The sequence below is a fragment of the Macrotis lagotis genome, chromosome 5 (genome assembly GCF_037893015.1).
Source record: "Macrotis lagotis isolate mMagLag1 chromosome 5, bilby.v1.9.chrom.fasta, whole genome shotgun sequence".
In the NCBI taxonomy this organism is placed as follows: Eukaryota; Metazoa; Chordata; class Mammalia; order Peramelemorphia; family Peramelidae; genus Macrotis; species Macrotis lagotis.
The window spans coordinates 112,294,256-112,311,052 of record NC_133662.1 but is presented as its reverse complement, the minus strand read 5'-3'; the positions used below and the strand labels follow the sequence as shown (position 1 = coordinate 112,311,052).

Here is a 16,797-nt window from a genome sequence, read left to right as displayed (position 1 = left end):
TGGCTAAAATAACAAAAAAGAAAAAGATGACCTAAGGAAAAGATGTGGAAAAACTGGGACACTTATGCATCGTTGGTGGAATTGTGAACTGATCCACCTGCAGAACAAATTGGAGCTATGTCCAAAGGACAATAAAATTCGACATACCTTTTGATCTAGCAATACCACCACAGGTCTTTATCCCAAAGAGATCATAAAAAAAATGGGAAAAGACCTACATTTACAAAAATATTTATAGTAGCTTTTTTTGTAGTGGCAAAGAATTGGAAATTGAGGGTGATGCTTATCAATTGGGAAACACTAGTTATGGTATATGAATGTTATAGAGTATTATTGTTGTAAGAAATCACTGAGTTTGGGGGTTGGGAAGAAGGAAGGGGAAAGAGGAGATTGGGGCAATGAATACAGCACCAGTCCTGGAATCTGGTCTCAAGACATTTGAGTCTTGCTAACTGTTAACTATGCTAGTCTTTGGGCAAGTTACTTAACCCCATTGCCTCACAAAAAAATAAAATGAAAAAAATCACAAGGGGGTGGACTTTAGAAAAGTCTGGAAGGACTTGAATGAACTGATACTGAGTGAAGTAACCAGAACCAGGAGAACATTGTATATATTAACAGCAACATTGTTGAATGATCAGCTAAGATGGACAAAGTTCAGTGATCAAGGACAATCTTGAGAGACCTGTTCAGGAGAGAACCATTCATATATCCAGAGAGATAACTATGGAGTCTGATTGTAGAGCAAAGCATATTATGTTCACTTTTTAAAACTTCTTATGTTGTTTCTTGCTCACTTATGTATCTTTCCCTTTAGTTCTAATTCCTCTTTTACAATATGTTTGATTTGGAAATATGTTAAAGAATGATTGTACACGTACAATCTATATTAAATTGTTTACTGCCATGGGGAGGAGGGGAGGGTATTAGAAAAATGTGGAACTCAGAAACTTGCAAAAGGATGAATGTTGTAAACTATTTTTCCATGTTACTGGAAAAAATAAAGTAATAGCTTTGTTGGAAAAAATGAAAAAGACAGAAAATTAAAGTTGCAGAATTATAGAAGAACAGTTTTGGTCCCAAGGTGATGATGATGATGATGATGATGATAAATACTAGAATTTATATAGCCCTTTAAGGTTTGTAAATCGCTTTATAAATATCTCCTTTGATCCTCTCTACAGCTCTGGAAGGTATGCTATTATTGTCCCTGTTTTACAGATGAGGGTGAGAGAAGGAAAGTGACTTGCTAAGAGTTTTTGCAACTACTGCCTCCTTCTCTTTTGCCAATAAACGTCTTCAGGACTCCTCTCCATCCTAGAAAACAAAAGCAAAAACAAAACTTTTTCCCATTACTTCTTTAAACTGTCTTATTTCAGCTTTTCATTGTTGCCCACTCCTGTCTAATTAAAAAAAAATTGTAAATTTATCAGAAAAAAGTATATTTTATAAAGAACAGAATAAGGGTTGTATATGAAATTATGAACTTGTTACCATAAAGCTTTTTAAAACTTAATATATCTGCAGAAGCTCTGCCCAAAGGAATAAAATTTTGATCACTGAAACTCTCTTGGTATCTTGGGGTTACTGGCTAGATTTCTTTTTTTAAGGACCTTGCTTTAAACCTAATCACTCAGACTCTCCTTGGTTAGTTAACAATAGATTCCAGCCCAAGCCTCACTCGGTCATTGTTTGGGCCCTTTTGGCTCTAAATCAGTATAAATTGCAATTGTTTCTGCTTTGGACAGAAACCCAGAGAAATCTTGCCCTCCCGGATTTATTTATTTATTTGGCTAGGAAAAAGAGGTCATTCTTTGCCTCATTTCTTGCCGAGCTATTTATTTGCCTCAGTCAAACAGATGTAGCAAAGATCTTACCTTTTAAACGTGCATCCTGATCTATATCTTGCTACTGGACCCTGATGACTCCAGAGGAGAGAATGAGGCTGGTGACTTTGCACAGGCTTCCTTTCACTTAAATTCAATTCACTTCTAAGTCATGGCATCACTTTCCTGATGGCTCCATCTTCTATGAGAAGGAAAGACAAAGAACAATCATTTTAAATATAGGATTGAAATTTCCTTTTTGACTTGTGTTCCATATGTGATCTTCTTAATCTTTTCTTTTGTGTATTTCTTATATTTTGTTAATGCTTTTTCTCTTTTTTATAGCTTTATCAGTACCCACTAACTCATATCCTGTCCTGTCCTTCCGAAGGCCCTCCCTCATGACTAAAGTCATGCAAATGAGCATATTGCTTTTGTCTGAAATTTGGTGTCTCATTTGAAACCTAGTTCATGATCTTCTGCCAAAAGTCATCATCAGTTTTCTGAAGTCATTGTGGATTGCTGAGTTAATCAGAGACCATCAAAGTCTTTCAAAGTTGTTTGCCTTTTGTTGTTGTGTAAATTGTTGTCTACCTTTTCCTTCTGCATACTCTCTCTTCGCCCTGTTAATTTTATGCTAAGACTTTGTCCTCTTTCCTTTTTTTGCCATCTGACTCCTGCTTCTAGTCTCCTTTCCTGAATTATCATTCATATCTCACTCTGTCATTGTTCACATCTCCTTAGGCTCTGTCTTAAGCCCTTTTGTCTTCTCTATAGAACATCTCTTGGTGATTTCATCTGTTCCCAGAAAGTTAAGTATCATCTACATGCAGATAACACCAAAAATCTTTACCTTTATATTTCTGATCTTGAATTATCGACTACATAATGGACATTGTTACCTGTATATGACATGTGTATCTCAAACTCAGTACATAATATACAGAGAGAGAGAGAGAGAGAAAGAGAGAGAGAGAGAGAGAGAGAGCTTATTGCCAATAGAGAATATTTCCTTTGTCCAGCATTATGACCTTGTATTTTATAACAGTTGTTGGGAATGCCTCCCTTTCTCATTTTGAGAAAGAGCCTAGGGTGATTTTCTGTAACCTAAAGCATGCTTCAATCTCTAAACCACAGAACTTTTCAACTGTTTAAGTCCTATAGCAAATGAAGCTGATTTTCAGCAAACATTTCTTTCCATTATAGTTGTACTTGTTGATCACTCTCTGCCACCACTACACTATTCAAATCCTTCTTAGCAGTTTCTCTAGACTCCTTTGATAGGATCACTTCTTTTTGTTCTCTGTAAAATTAACCCAGCTAGCTACAAAATATAACAACCAGATTTAAAACTAATAATCCCTACTAATTATTCCACTTATTGAATTGTTCTCCTAAAATATAAACTAAGCTAATCCAGGTAATTAGCATGTCATAAATATCCTGTTGTCTATATGTGATTTATCTGTTTTTTGCAGATTCTAATTGGATTTTGTGTGGGACAGAAAAAATACTTTAAAAAAAAAAGATTCCTCTGAGCAAAAAAAGAGAGATTATTTTGGCTTTTCTTGAGAAAAGGGCACTCTCCAAGTCTCACAAAGGTAGTAAAGATCTGAATTGAAGTTAAGCAATATTATATGGCCTAATGTGATCCCCCCCCACAATCATTCCTCTCTGTTGACTCATTGGTTAGTCTTCAGAGTTACATTCTACTTGTGAAAATCTACCCCAGAAACAAAAAAAAAGAATGAAAGGTTTTCATAAAATATCACCTCATCATCCAGATTATTAGAATAACCTTCAGGATTATAACTATCTTATTGATGCAATGTAACTTGTCTTGGAATGCAAGGTCTAGGAACAGTCTACTTATCATCAAACAACAGGAGTCGTATGAGCTTCTTTGGAATGCAAGGTTTTTCTCATGGGGGAAAGTCTACTATCCTTCTAGTAGTTAGTAAAAGTAGTCTTATCAAAAGTTAGGAGAGGGAGCCAAGATGGCGGTGTGAAGGCAGCATTTCCCAGGAACTCCTTCCTTGCAAAACTCCAAAGGCCAACAAATTATGACTCTGGCCAAAATTTAGAGGGGCAGAACCCACAGAAAGACTGAATGATGCGTTTTCCCAGTTGAAGATAACTTGGAGGTTCCGTGGGAAAGGTGTGTTTTACCGAGACTGGGGACTGGAAAAAGCCCTGGTTGGCAGCACAGCCCAGCCCAGGAACAGCTTGAAGGGGCAGAGAGAATTCTGCTACACCAGAATGAGTGTGGAATGAGGAGCACAGGCTGCAGAATCTGCAGTGAGAATCTGGAGAAACCAGCCTACACCCCCAAAGCAAAGCCCACAGAAGATAAAGGAGTCAGGGAAGACTGCAGAAATTTCTCTGCTCTCCTGCAGGATAGGACTCTGCTGCTAGCGCACATTTAGATACAGTATGCAGTTTAGACTTCCATACTAAGTAGACAAACAGGACCCCTCCTTATTGCTCCAGGGCAGAGGGAAGTGTGTGTGGGGAAGGGCATCATCTGCATATCAAAGCACAGGCAAGAGAGAGCATAAACCCTTGGAGGAATAAAGGTCCCAGTGGGGTATCTCCCCCCAAAAAAACCCCCAAAATTACTTTAGTCCCATGGAAGATCAAAACACATACTCAGATGATGACAAAATTGAAGCTTCCATAACCAAAACCTCCAAGAGAAACAGAAAATGGGCTCAGACTATGGTTGAGCTCAAAAAAGACTTTGAAAAGCAATTAAGGGAGGTAGAGGAAAGATTGGGAGGAGAAATGAGAGCAATGCAGATAAATCATGAAAACCACATCAACAGTTTGGTGAAAGAAATACAAAAAAATACTGAAGAAAATAATATGTTAAAAACCAGTTTAGGCCTAATGGGAAAAAAAGCAAAACAAAAGGCAAATGAGAAAAATCCCTTAAAAAGCAGAATTGGTCAGCTGGAAAAGGAGATTAAAAAAAGCTCTCTGAAGGAAATATCTCCTTCAAATGGGGAAGCTGATGACTTTGTGAGAAACCAGGAAGAAATAAAACTCTTCCAAAAAAAAGCCAAAAATTAGAAGAAAATGTAAAATATCTCATTGGAAAAACAACTGACCTTGAAAACAGATCCAGAAGAAATAATTTAAAAAGTATTGGGCTCTCTTATCTGAAAGCCATGATCAGGAGAAGAGTCTAGACTTCCTTTTTCAAGAAATAATACAGCAAAATTGCCCTGAGATCCTAGAAGCAGAGGGTAAAATAGAAATTGAGGGAATTCACTGGTCACCTCCTGAAAGGGATCCCAAAAGAAAATGTTCCAGGAATATTATAGCCAAATTCCAAAACTCCCAAATCAAAGAGAAAATTCTAAAAGCTGCCAGAAACAAACAATTCAGCTACTGAGGCTTCATAGTCAGGATTGCACAGGATCTGGCAGCATCTACATTAAGGACTCCTAGAGATTAGAATATGATATTCCGAAAGGCAAAAGATCTTGGTATACAACCAAGAATCAACTACCCAGTAAACCTGAACATCCTCTTTCAGGGGAAAAGATGAATGAAATGGGAGACTTTCAAACTTTCCTACTGAAACAATCAGAGCTGAACAGAAAGTTTGATTTCCAAGTACAGGACTCTGGTGAACCATAGAGAGGGTGGAAGAGAAGGGCTAACTATGAGGAACTTAATGATATTGAACTCTTTGTGTTCCTTCATGGGAAGAAGATATTGCTAACTCATATGAACTTTCTCATTTATAAGAGCTATTAGAAGGAACATATATATAGAGAGGACACAGGAAGGAGCGGAATATAATGGTATACTAAAAAGATGGATGAAGGAGAAGCTAAGAAATTTCACATAAGAGTCAAGAAAAAGCTTTTTCAATGGAATGGGAAGGGGGAAGGCAAGGGGGAATAAGTGAGCCTTCATTCTCATCAGAAATGGCTCAGAGAGGAAATAACATATACACTTAATAGGATATAGAAATCTATCTTACCCTAGAGAAAAATGAGAAGAAAATGGTGGAATAAGGGGGAATGGGGGGAGGGAAGGGGGAAATAGGTGATAGAAGAGAGGGAAGATTGAGGGAGAGAGTACTCAGATACAACACACTTTTGGACAGGGCCAGGAGGAAAGGAGAGAGAGAATAGAATCAATGAGAGTGGGGAGGAATTAGAGTGGAAGTACAGCTAATAATAGCAACTGTGAGAAAAATATTGAAACAACTTCTCTGGTGGACTTATGATAAAGAAAGCAACTCACCCCAGAGACAGAGACATTGGAATCTGAACACAGACTGAAGTGATTTTTTTTCTTTCTCTCTCACTATTCTTGATATTTCTCATTTTCTTGGGGGGGGGATTATGTTTACTCATAGCAAAATAATATAATAATAATAATAATAATAATAATGATGATGATAAATTAAAGTTCACTTGAAAAAAAAACAGGAAGGATGGGAATTCAGGCAAGCCTGGAAGGATTTGCATGAACTGATGCTGAGCAAGTTGAACAGAACCAGAAAAACATTATACACCCTAACAGCAATGTGGGGGGTGATGATAAACCTTGATGGTCTTGCTCATTCCATCAGTGCAACAATCAGGGACAATTTTGGAGTATGTGTGATGGAGAATGCCATCTGGATCCAGAGAAAGAATCGTGGAGTTTGAAAAAAAAAGACCAAAGACTATTACCTTTAATTTGGTGGGGGGGGAGACCCATTATCTTACTATGTAATTCTGCTATCTCTTATACTTTAGTTTTCTTCCTTAAGGATATGATTTCTGTCTCATCACATTCAACTTAGATCAGTGTATACCATGGAAACATTGTGAAGACTAACAAACTGCCTTCTGTAGTGGGGGAGGGGAGGGAAGGAGGATTAGGGGGGAAATTGTAAAACTCAAAATAAAAAAATAAAAAAAAAGGAGAGTGAACTACTTGTTTGGAATACAAGGGACTTTCTTCTAGAAATAGTTTAAGATTATTAGTTTGTTCTTTCTTTACCCTGAGAGGACTTCACTAGAAACATTAACCCTGAAATGGTTTTATTGGGAATATTCCACTCAGTTTCATAATGAAAGATTGAAACACATAATTCAAAACTTTTTTATATCATTACCTTACAGCATCTAACATAGTAACTTAATAAGAAGGAGGGCCTAAATAAATATGGGTTAGTGAATTATTTCATATAGTCACCTTCACCCACTCTATGATTCATCCAAACTGGCATTGACTATTCCCTAAATTTCACATTCCAACTATAACTTCAGTTCCCTGGCAAAAATCATCTCCTATGCCTGATAGATGCTTCCTCTTTATCTTCCTCTTTCAAAGTCTTTTTTTTTCCATCAAAGTTTATGTTAAGACAAGGATTCTAACCTTTTTTTGTGTCATGGACCCATTTAGCAGTTTGAACCTCTTATAATAATGTTTTTAAATTCATAAAGTAAAATACATAGAATTACAAAGGAAGCATTGAAACTTACCAAAATCTTGAAAAATATGAGTTCTCAGACCTCAGATTAAGAACCCTTGACTTAAGTGAATCATTCTTTGATAAGTTGTTAGTACTATTTCACTTATTATCCTTCCTTTTTTATGCATATATATTGTATTCTTTCATTAAGCTTCTTGAAGATTAAATCTGTTTTATTTTTTATCTTTTGTATATTCCCAGTGTTGACTTAGTGCTTTATACATAGTAGTTCTTTGATAAAGGCTTGTCAAATTAGCTTGAATTAATTGATCAGAATTAGAAGAAACTCCCTGCTTCCAGCTCTTGCTGTACATATTCTTCACCCCAGAGGTTTTTGAGAATAGGCTGAAGGAAAGAAATGATGAGAGAGACACAGAGAGGTGTTCACCTGTAAGGAACTGAGAGAATGAAATTTAAATCACTAAAGGAAAAAACTTACCTATTCCTCCATATCTCCTCTCATATTCTTTTTATTTATACTAAACAGTCTTTACAATCTTCCCCTCTTCTCTTCCATTACCCCCCCAACACCCCCCCCCCACCCAATTTTTCATGGTCTTGCTCTGCTTAAAATTTGCTCTTAATTTGCCCTTCATTGAGCTGGAAATGCCTCTGTAGCCAATCAGTATAGTTTTGAAAGTTTTTCTAAAGCATTGTCCTAAAAGAATTTCAGTTCTTCCTGGGAGCAGTTTGAGCCCAAGAAATGTGAATGGTTATAAATACAGTAAATTTTTACCACTGTTGCTTGTTATGAAGTGTGCAGTTGAAGTGAGGGGAAGGTAGAATTAAGGATGTATTTAAAGGGATTTTGCTTGAGAGTAGGGGAGAAGAAGTAATTGCTTCAGTTTTTTTAATGAAGTATAAGGCAAGGTCTTCATCTCTGAGATTTGGAACAGAGGGTCTCATGGGAGATTTAAGGGATGAAAAGATTAAATGCTTTAGAATAGCAGCTATGGTCAGTGGGAAAGTAAATCAATTGATAAGGATTGTCTTACTACATTGAGCACCCATTGAACAAATTTATAGAGCTCTAGATTAACATAGCTTCATGGATTCTTCCAGCTCTTTTCATAAGCACTCTATTTAGGGTAGTGGGGAATTTTTCTCATTCACCCTCCATTTCATTAATGAGTCAGAATAAATTAACTTAATTTTGACTGAAAAACATGAATAATGATAGTGGCTCACTTTTACTAAGGAAAAATAAAGAAATTTAAAGGTTGAAGTAAAATTGCATGTTATAAAGATTTAATATTGAGTATTCTAAGGATATTCAGGTTGCCCAAAGCCTCCTTCAGAATAACCATAAAAGTCTTACTAAAACTCTTTATCTCTTCTTGTTGCATTCTCTCATGAACCTAAACATAATTTATAACATTGTTTCTGTGGGAGCTAATCACTATAGTATTAAAAATATGTCTCCTATTTTAGTCTGCCTTATTCCTAGAATTTAGAAATATAAGCATTTATTAAGTTGGGGATTGTATGTACTGCAACAGAGGGGCATCTTGTAAAGCTTAAGAATTTACTTTAGAATAAATGAAAGGAAGCATTATTTCATATCTTGGATTATAAACTTAGGGAATCAATTATCCCTTCAAAAAGTATGGGATAAGCAGAAAAATATATATTTTAAAAAGTTTAGTTATCTTTATGAATGAGACATCCTTAATGATTTATTAAGAAAAACTAATATATATTAGATTATGTCCCTTATGTTTGTGAGTCAATGCAGAGTACTGGCATTCGTGAACCATGTGTTGGAAAGATAGTTGTACCTGTCCTTTTGAAAAGGTGAATCCTACTGGAACAATAGTAACAATAGGAACACCTGCCCTGCCTGGCAGTTTAAACGTTTTTATTCTTATGATTTTCTTCATGTTTAAAAATGAGAAGTATAGCACTGTGGATAAAACTTGGACTTGGCCCCAGGAAGACCTGAATTCAGATGCTGCCTTTGGTATTATGCCAACTGTCTGAAGCTCATAAACACTTTTCCAAGCTTCAATCAAGTCTTTAAGATGTTAAAATTTTAATGACTTCTGGAGGAAATTCTCAAAATGATGAAATCACAGGACTTTGAGCTTATTGATATATTAACGATAGGCACAAGGAAAGTACTACATTATATTTAAGTGTTATAATAGTTTAATAAGTTATTTTAGAAGGTCAGATGCATTGAGATGTATTAGCAAATGATTGTTTAAGAGGTATAGTAGAAACTTTCTTTTCTCAACAGATCATTCTTTGTTTCGCACATTTCAATAGACATTTCTTTTGTTTGTTCAGAAGAAACAATAGTGTGAAGAAAAGCATAAAAGGCATAAAATGAGTCAGATGTGAGATGAAGTGTGTGTTACCATTGAATTTAAAAGAACAAAGATAATATAATTGTTAATATTGCACAATTGTCCATTTTATAGAACTATTCTTGTTATGCTTTGATTGTTTTTCTCTTCTTCAGGATTATTAAGTTATACTTGTATTTGAGATTCTCCAATATCTTTGACTTTATTTAGTTGGCCAAACATAACATTTTTGAGTCTCATGTTTATTTCTCAAATGATTTCGTTTTACCTGGAATGATGTGTTTATTGTTGAATTAAACTGAATTATTTTTCTTTTTGAGGAAAAAAAATTTGCAAAAGTTTAATAACTAAATTGTTTTATTTTGTGCTATGTATCAATTAATAGGAATTTATTTGAATACCTTGCATTTTGTGATTACAAGGGGGAGAAAAAGCAGGTGCGTTGATAACATAAAACAGTATAAATATTAAATTAAGAATTAATTATATAGTTTAAATTTGTACTTCTTTAGCAAGCACGGGTTTACTTGGATATAATTATGTATAAAATGCCTTGACTTTTTGCCTCTAAAATAGAATTCAAATTAAAATAGTCCTTCTTATCGATTTGTCTATTTGCTTTTATTGCTGATAACTTAAATATGAAACTCCAACTTCTGCCATTTCTGCAGTTTCTATGGTTACCAGAGTGTGCAAGCCCAGCAGTATTGCCTTTCTTTCACAGCTGGCGTTTTGTGTTCACAGTGAGGGGAAGAGTTTTTAATAAAGCAAGTTTGTGTTAATTGGAATGTAACTAGGTCAGAACAGCTTTTGTGTAGTTTTCTCACTCTAAAAGGTAAGGGGGGTAGGTTCCTTTTTCTTTAGAATATAACATCATTTAAATTCATCATGCTAAAACTAACTCAACCAAAATTATGTAGAGAATGGTGATTTAACGATTTCTTTAAATTCAATCTGTAGGGAATAGATAGATTTTATCTCCACTTTTGCTCTGATTCTGAGCTGATAGATATGAAAATGTTTTAAAGCTTTCAAGCAATATACACATGTAAATTACTACTGTCAAACTATTAATGTTAAATGTATTCATTCAGATGTAGTTCAGGTCCCACATGAACCTGACTCATTTACCTTTAATTTAAAAATGGGGAAAGATAGTTATGCCTGCCCTTTTGAAAAGGTGAATCCTGCTGGAACAATAGTAATTCTCAGCTTCCTTTCTTAGCAATACAGAGGTGATTACATTCCTTCCTTTTCTCAATAAATTCATGATTCTGGTTTCATCTTGTAAAATAATTGCTATAGAAATTGTTTTGAAATTTTCACTTAGTGTTCCACTCCTGGTATTTTCTTCTCTGTCTAATTTTGACCCTACGTAATTTTTTTTTTTTACTTTTGCTTCAGTCTTCTTTCTACTACTGTTTTATTACTTATATTCTCTATTTTGGCCTGATTTTATTACGAGAACCTTTTATTCTGCTGTTTATAATTTCCTTTATCTTCAATATTTCAATTTTAGTCTCTTTTTTCTCCTAATGGAAATATTTTTTGTTCATTTTTTCTATTGTTAGAATTATGTTATAAAAAGATCCATATAAAATGTGAAAGTCTTAAAAAAGTCTGATATTATTAGTTTTATTATGCTATTTAACATTCTTCAAGGATCATTTCTTGTTCCTTCTCTCTGTGGGCTATGTCTTTCTCTCTTTCTCTCTTTCCCATGAGTCCAGCTATTATTTTTTCTATACTGATAGGTCACTTCTTTATTGGAAACCCAGATATATTTATTTCAGCTTACCTGTGCATGTCTCATAGATAAACAGCTGCTTCAGTCTTATTTTTCAGTGGACACAAGATCTCCCTTTCCCCCACTGCTTCCTGCCTAATATATCTTCATACTTGGAAGTTTTCTTACCCTTCTATCTTTCCTTCTCTCTTAGCTTATGTTACCTAAGAGTTTCTCTTCTTTTTCACTTCCTACCCTAGATGTGTACCGCTTTTTACCTTAAATCTAGATCAATTCAGAGTAGCAGACAAAAAGAGGTCTGACCTTTCCTCCCCCTTTTCTCTTTCCTAGCCCCAGTGTTGATTTTATTTGGCATCATTTTAGCCTCCTGACTGAACTTTTTATTAGGATTAATCCTGTTTTTTGCTTTTTAGACCCTCTGTACTTGACCTTTAAAGAGATGAGCAAATAAATAATCAAAATTGGCTTTTCTTCTGAAAAATGAAGATGAATCTTAACTGAAATCTTTGTATATCCCAAAGACACTTAAAAAACCCCAACCAACTATAATACTGGGGAAAGTGCTGATTTGAAATCGGTTACCTAGATTCAGATCTCTTTTGTACCATTTACTTTTAAGTGTAACCTTGGGGAAAGCACTTGACTTTTCTGTTTCATTTTCTTGATGTGGATATAAAAAGTAATCTCTGTGGTTCCTCTACAGTCACAGTTCTGTAAAGGAGAGATGGGGAACATTTTAACCTTTGCTTATAGAAAAGGAAGTAAATTGACTAATTCATGGAGTTTACACACCCCTCCCCAATATGGATTACAGTGTGTCCCTAAGGGTAAACTCTATAGATTTTTACTCCTATCTCTCTGAAGCCTTCCCCTTATACTGTTTTGCTGTTTTTTGCTCAAGATTCCTTTTCTACTTCTTTCTGTATCCCGTTTTCTCCCATGTTTTAGGGTCATTGCCCTGACTACTGAGCTACAAACAAAAGTATTCAGCCTCTATAGGAATGTGGAAGGATAGGGGAAGATTTATTTCTTAATTGAGGTGAAATTCTTAAGTGTATTTTCTCACAGAAATAGTCTCACACATGGTTATTAGGCTCCATGATACATGGTATAATACTTTAGAACTAAATTAAAAGTTTTGAACTGACCTGAAAACTTAGCCACTATTTCTAAATATAATCATGAATTTTAGAATGCAAAATGTTCTTCTCCCTAGACCCATGTTAATGTTCTTGATCTTAGAGATTTGTATCAGTAGCATATGCATGTATAATATACATACACATATGTGTGTATATGTATATGTGTATACATTTTTGATGGCAGGTTTTTATCACAAATAATTGATGAAAGGTATTTTTCCCCCTCTCCCACTAATGGTTTCTCTTCTAAGTGGTATTAGGTTTTTGTTTTAAAAATTTTATGTAATAGAAATTATCCTTTATTATCCCTTGTTTTCGTTTAGAATTTTTCACTTGTCTGCTATAGTTGTAAAAGTTACCTTTAACAGTTGTCTATTTTATTTTTTATTTTATGATATGACCTTTCATATTTGTTGTGTATCCTATTGAAACTTATTGTGATATATAGTGTAAGATGCTGACCTAAGTTGAATTGCTGTTAAACTTAGTAAACTTTTGCTAGAAACTGGGAATCATTAAAAGCACTACACAATTTTGCAAAGGTAATCCAACTCCCAAATTCTCCTGTTCAAGAATTGGTTCAATTCATTATTATGTTTAAACAAGGAACCTGTTCTAAAAGACCTGTTCTTTGGATCATCCTTTCAAATGCTTGACTAATTTTGGACATTGGACATTCTTTATTAAGATTTTTTTCCTACTGTGGATAGTTAGTCAAATTCTTTTGAATGGTAATGAATTTTGGGAGCCTATAATTATGATTGGATTCAAGAAAGAATTCACCATATGTTGAGATTCATTCCTGCGTTTGCATTTTTTCACATCTTTGTGATGATAACAAATATTTTTGGTGAATATGTAATCTCATTTTTATAAATAATTATAAGGTCAAAGAAATAATGTCTCTTTGTCTTATTTTGCTATATATGTATATATGATGTTAATACATAAATGAGAAGCACTTTGAAAAACTGCCTTTGGGGTGGTGCATTGTTCTACCAAATTTAATGTTTTTTAAAAAATAATAAACAAGGACAGAGGATTCTCATATTTTATACTTTCATTCACTTATGGGATGGCATAATGATACAGTAGAAAGGGATACACTGGATTTAGAATCAGGACATCTGGATTTCACTTTGGCTCTGCCTCTTAAGTTCTGTGTTGACTTTGACCAAGCTACTTGAACCTCTTTTGAGCCTTAATTTTCTCATCTGTACAGGGGAGCTGGATTTAAATGACCCCTAAGGACTCATGCAGTTTGAAATCTATGATCATATGAATCTTCGTGGCAGAATGATCAATTATGAAAGCTTGCCTGTTCTTTATATCACAATTAGGTATCCTTTTGTTACAGGGTAGATTATTTTTTATATACATTTTGTAGAAATGAAAAAAATTGAGTGTACACATTTGTATTTGTTGATTTTACATGGACATTTTTGAATATTATTAAGGGTCATAAAGAATTAAAGTAACTTTTAATTTAATACTTAACTTACATATAAATTCTGGTAGCAAAAAAGCAGTTTGGAAAATACTGTTCCAGGAGGAAGAAATCAGGGAAGTTTACAGACTTGTAGGCTTTTCAGAAACTTCATTCTTATTTATTGCAAACTTTCTTCAGAGAATTGGGAGATGCTAGAGTATTGTGATAGATGTCACAAATAATAAATGAAATTACAAAAAATGAAATTGATTACATTATAACATTTAGGAAACAATTTTATCGATAATAGAAGTTATTTCCATATATATAGTTTCTGTCATAAGATATTAAGACATTGGTTCATTAGAGCAAAGATCAAAATTAATATCAAACTACAAGAATTAAAATCATGGGCAACTGAGGAAGTTGTAGCCTGGCCTATTTAAACAAGTTGAAGACACCATAAAAAAGGAAAATGGATAAAAGAATACACAATTCAGACTATCAGCATATCCTAAGGAATTTTAACTATAATAAATCAAATACCACACCATGTAGATGACAAATGCTCGAAACCACCTTAGCTATCAAACACTTGGTGTAATAAATTAATATATGACATAGAAATAATTGTTTCATATAAACTTTGAGGAAAATTAAATAGTACTGATAAAGGATAGTATTAAAACTATACCTCATACTTTAATGACTAAATGGATCAATAATCTAAATATTTGGAAATTTTAAAAAATAGAAAAAGTAGAGTAATATTTTTTGTAGCTGTGTAGAGGAAGAAAGTTCTTATTTCAAAAAATAGAAAGTATAGACAAAATATATCAATTTTAACAACAAATGTTTTTGACATTTTGGGGGGGAAAATGAAGGAAAAATTAATTAATAAATGTGTTTTGGAAAATTGGTTATTGATTTGATTAGAATGAAATTTGGCTTTATACTTTTACAGTATAGCCCAATGGATTTTATTTGACTAATAAGCAGAATGACTGCAACATTGTAAATAGGAAGAATGCAACCCTCTCAACCCTTCCCAATTAAAAGTGACTTTTTCAAAATTACAAAAACAAATATGTCTCCAAAGAAGAGATATGAGAAGACACCTTCACAGAAGATGGGAAGAAGACACTGGACATATTTTTGGATTTGTTATTCATTGGTTTTGCTGATTTTCTTTTTCTTTTCTTTAAATCCTGTTTGTAATAGGGGATAACTCTCTTAGCGGGAATAGAGATGAACAGAAGGTATCAATAAGTGTTCATTTAAAAACGAATGCTACCTGGAAATGTAATCATTAGATTAATCATTAAAACATTAAAAGTCTTTAAAATTTATGATTTAAAAAAAGAACACAAAAAATGAAAGACTGGAATAAAGTATTCATTTTAGTTTTGGAGGAGAAATAGAAAAAATTGAGAAAACAGTAAGTGTACTTGACTACATTAAAATTTTAAAACTTTACAACAAAAACTAATATAATTGAAATAAAAAATAATAAAATTGATATCTCAGATTGGTAACTCAATCCATAGTAAATAAATGGTCAAAGGAAATAGACAGTTTTCAAAGGAGGAAACTCAATGTGTTAGGGATCAATTAGGAAAAAATATTGTAACCTGAATATATCAAGTAATTTTGAAATGTCAGCTCATGCTAATTAAATTACATCAAATTCTCACTTTTGCAAACCTGCCACTGATTGAGAATTTTAAACAATATAAGATTCCACTGTGACTATTTTTTGTTTATTTGAAAAATATTAGAATAAAATAGTTTTAAAGGCTCCTCAAACATACAATTCATACCAGTTTCTAAAGTAGAAGTGACTGAAAAGGTAACTTAGTAGAGTGATTCTCAAATTCTAAATAGTAGTGTCATGCAAGATGTTATGATAGATGAAATGTGAAATTTGAGGAAACAAAGGTTCAAATGTCCAAGCATATTGATTTATTAAGTAGTGCATGTCAATTATATAACAAATCAGGATCAGGCTTCCTCATCTTGGCACTGCACTCTGAATACAGGGGAAACACATGTGTGTGTTTTAAAACAATTAACAGGATATTTACTAGGATACAGGACTAGATATTTTGATTTGTAAATGAAGGAAAGATTAGGAACTTTCTAAGTTGGGGAGGGGACAACAGAGCAGGTATAATTCCCTGAAATTAGAAAGAGTTGCCTCTCTGACGGATATGGCACAAAGATGGCCAGGATGATACATGGATTGGTTACTTGGGGCTATCTCGATAGGGTGAGTTTTGTGGATTATATATGTTCCTTGACTCAATGAAAATTTTCTCTATTCCTGCAAGTCATGAAATATTTGCCTTCAAATAGCTGTAGTAAAACAAAGAGCAATAATGAGTAAGGGTAAATTGTAGCAAATTACCAATGAAGAATTGTACAGAAGTAAAATATATGTGTGTGAGTGTGTGTGTGTGTGTGTGTGTGTACATATATATATATATATATATATATATATATATATATATATATGATATGGGCTGACTATAGTAAACAAGGAATAACTAATTGACAGTTCAAATATAACGTTCAACACGATGTTAAGAGATCTAGAGGAAGATCTTGAGTTTTGAAAAGATATACACAAGAGTTGCATTGGATGAGTATAGATCATGATCCATTCTTGCCTTCCCATCCTGTGTTGGGGTCTTACTCTAGATTGCTTAACATAGTATGGATGATAATCTGGGAACTGATGTAGTCAGTCTATAAAATGTATGGAAATATTTTATATTTCTCATTTTTATGTAAGGGTAGTTTGAGAGGACTGTCAGCTATCTATATTTAGAAAACTATAGAATTTTTTTCCCCTTAGCACAG

General features: G+C 33.7%; 1 protein-coding gene across 14 annotated transcripts in view; it reads left to right on the top strand.

The window, feature by feature from the left end:
* CDK19 (cyclin dependent kinase 19) overlaps window positions 1–16,797 on the top strand; it is a 192,409-nt gene that overhangs the window by 134,045 nt on the left and 41,567 nt on the right. The gene's annotated exons all lie outside the window — the stretch shown is intronic.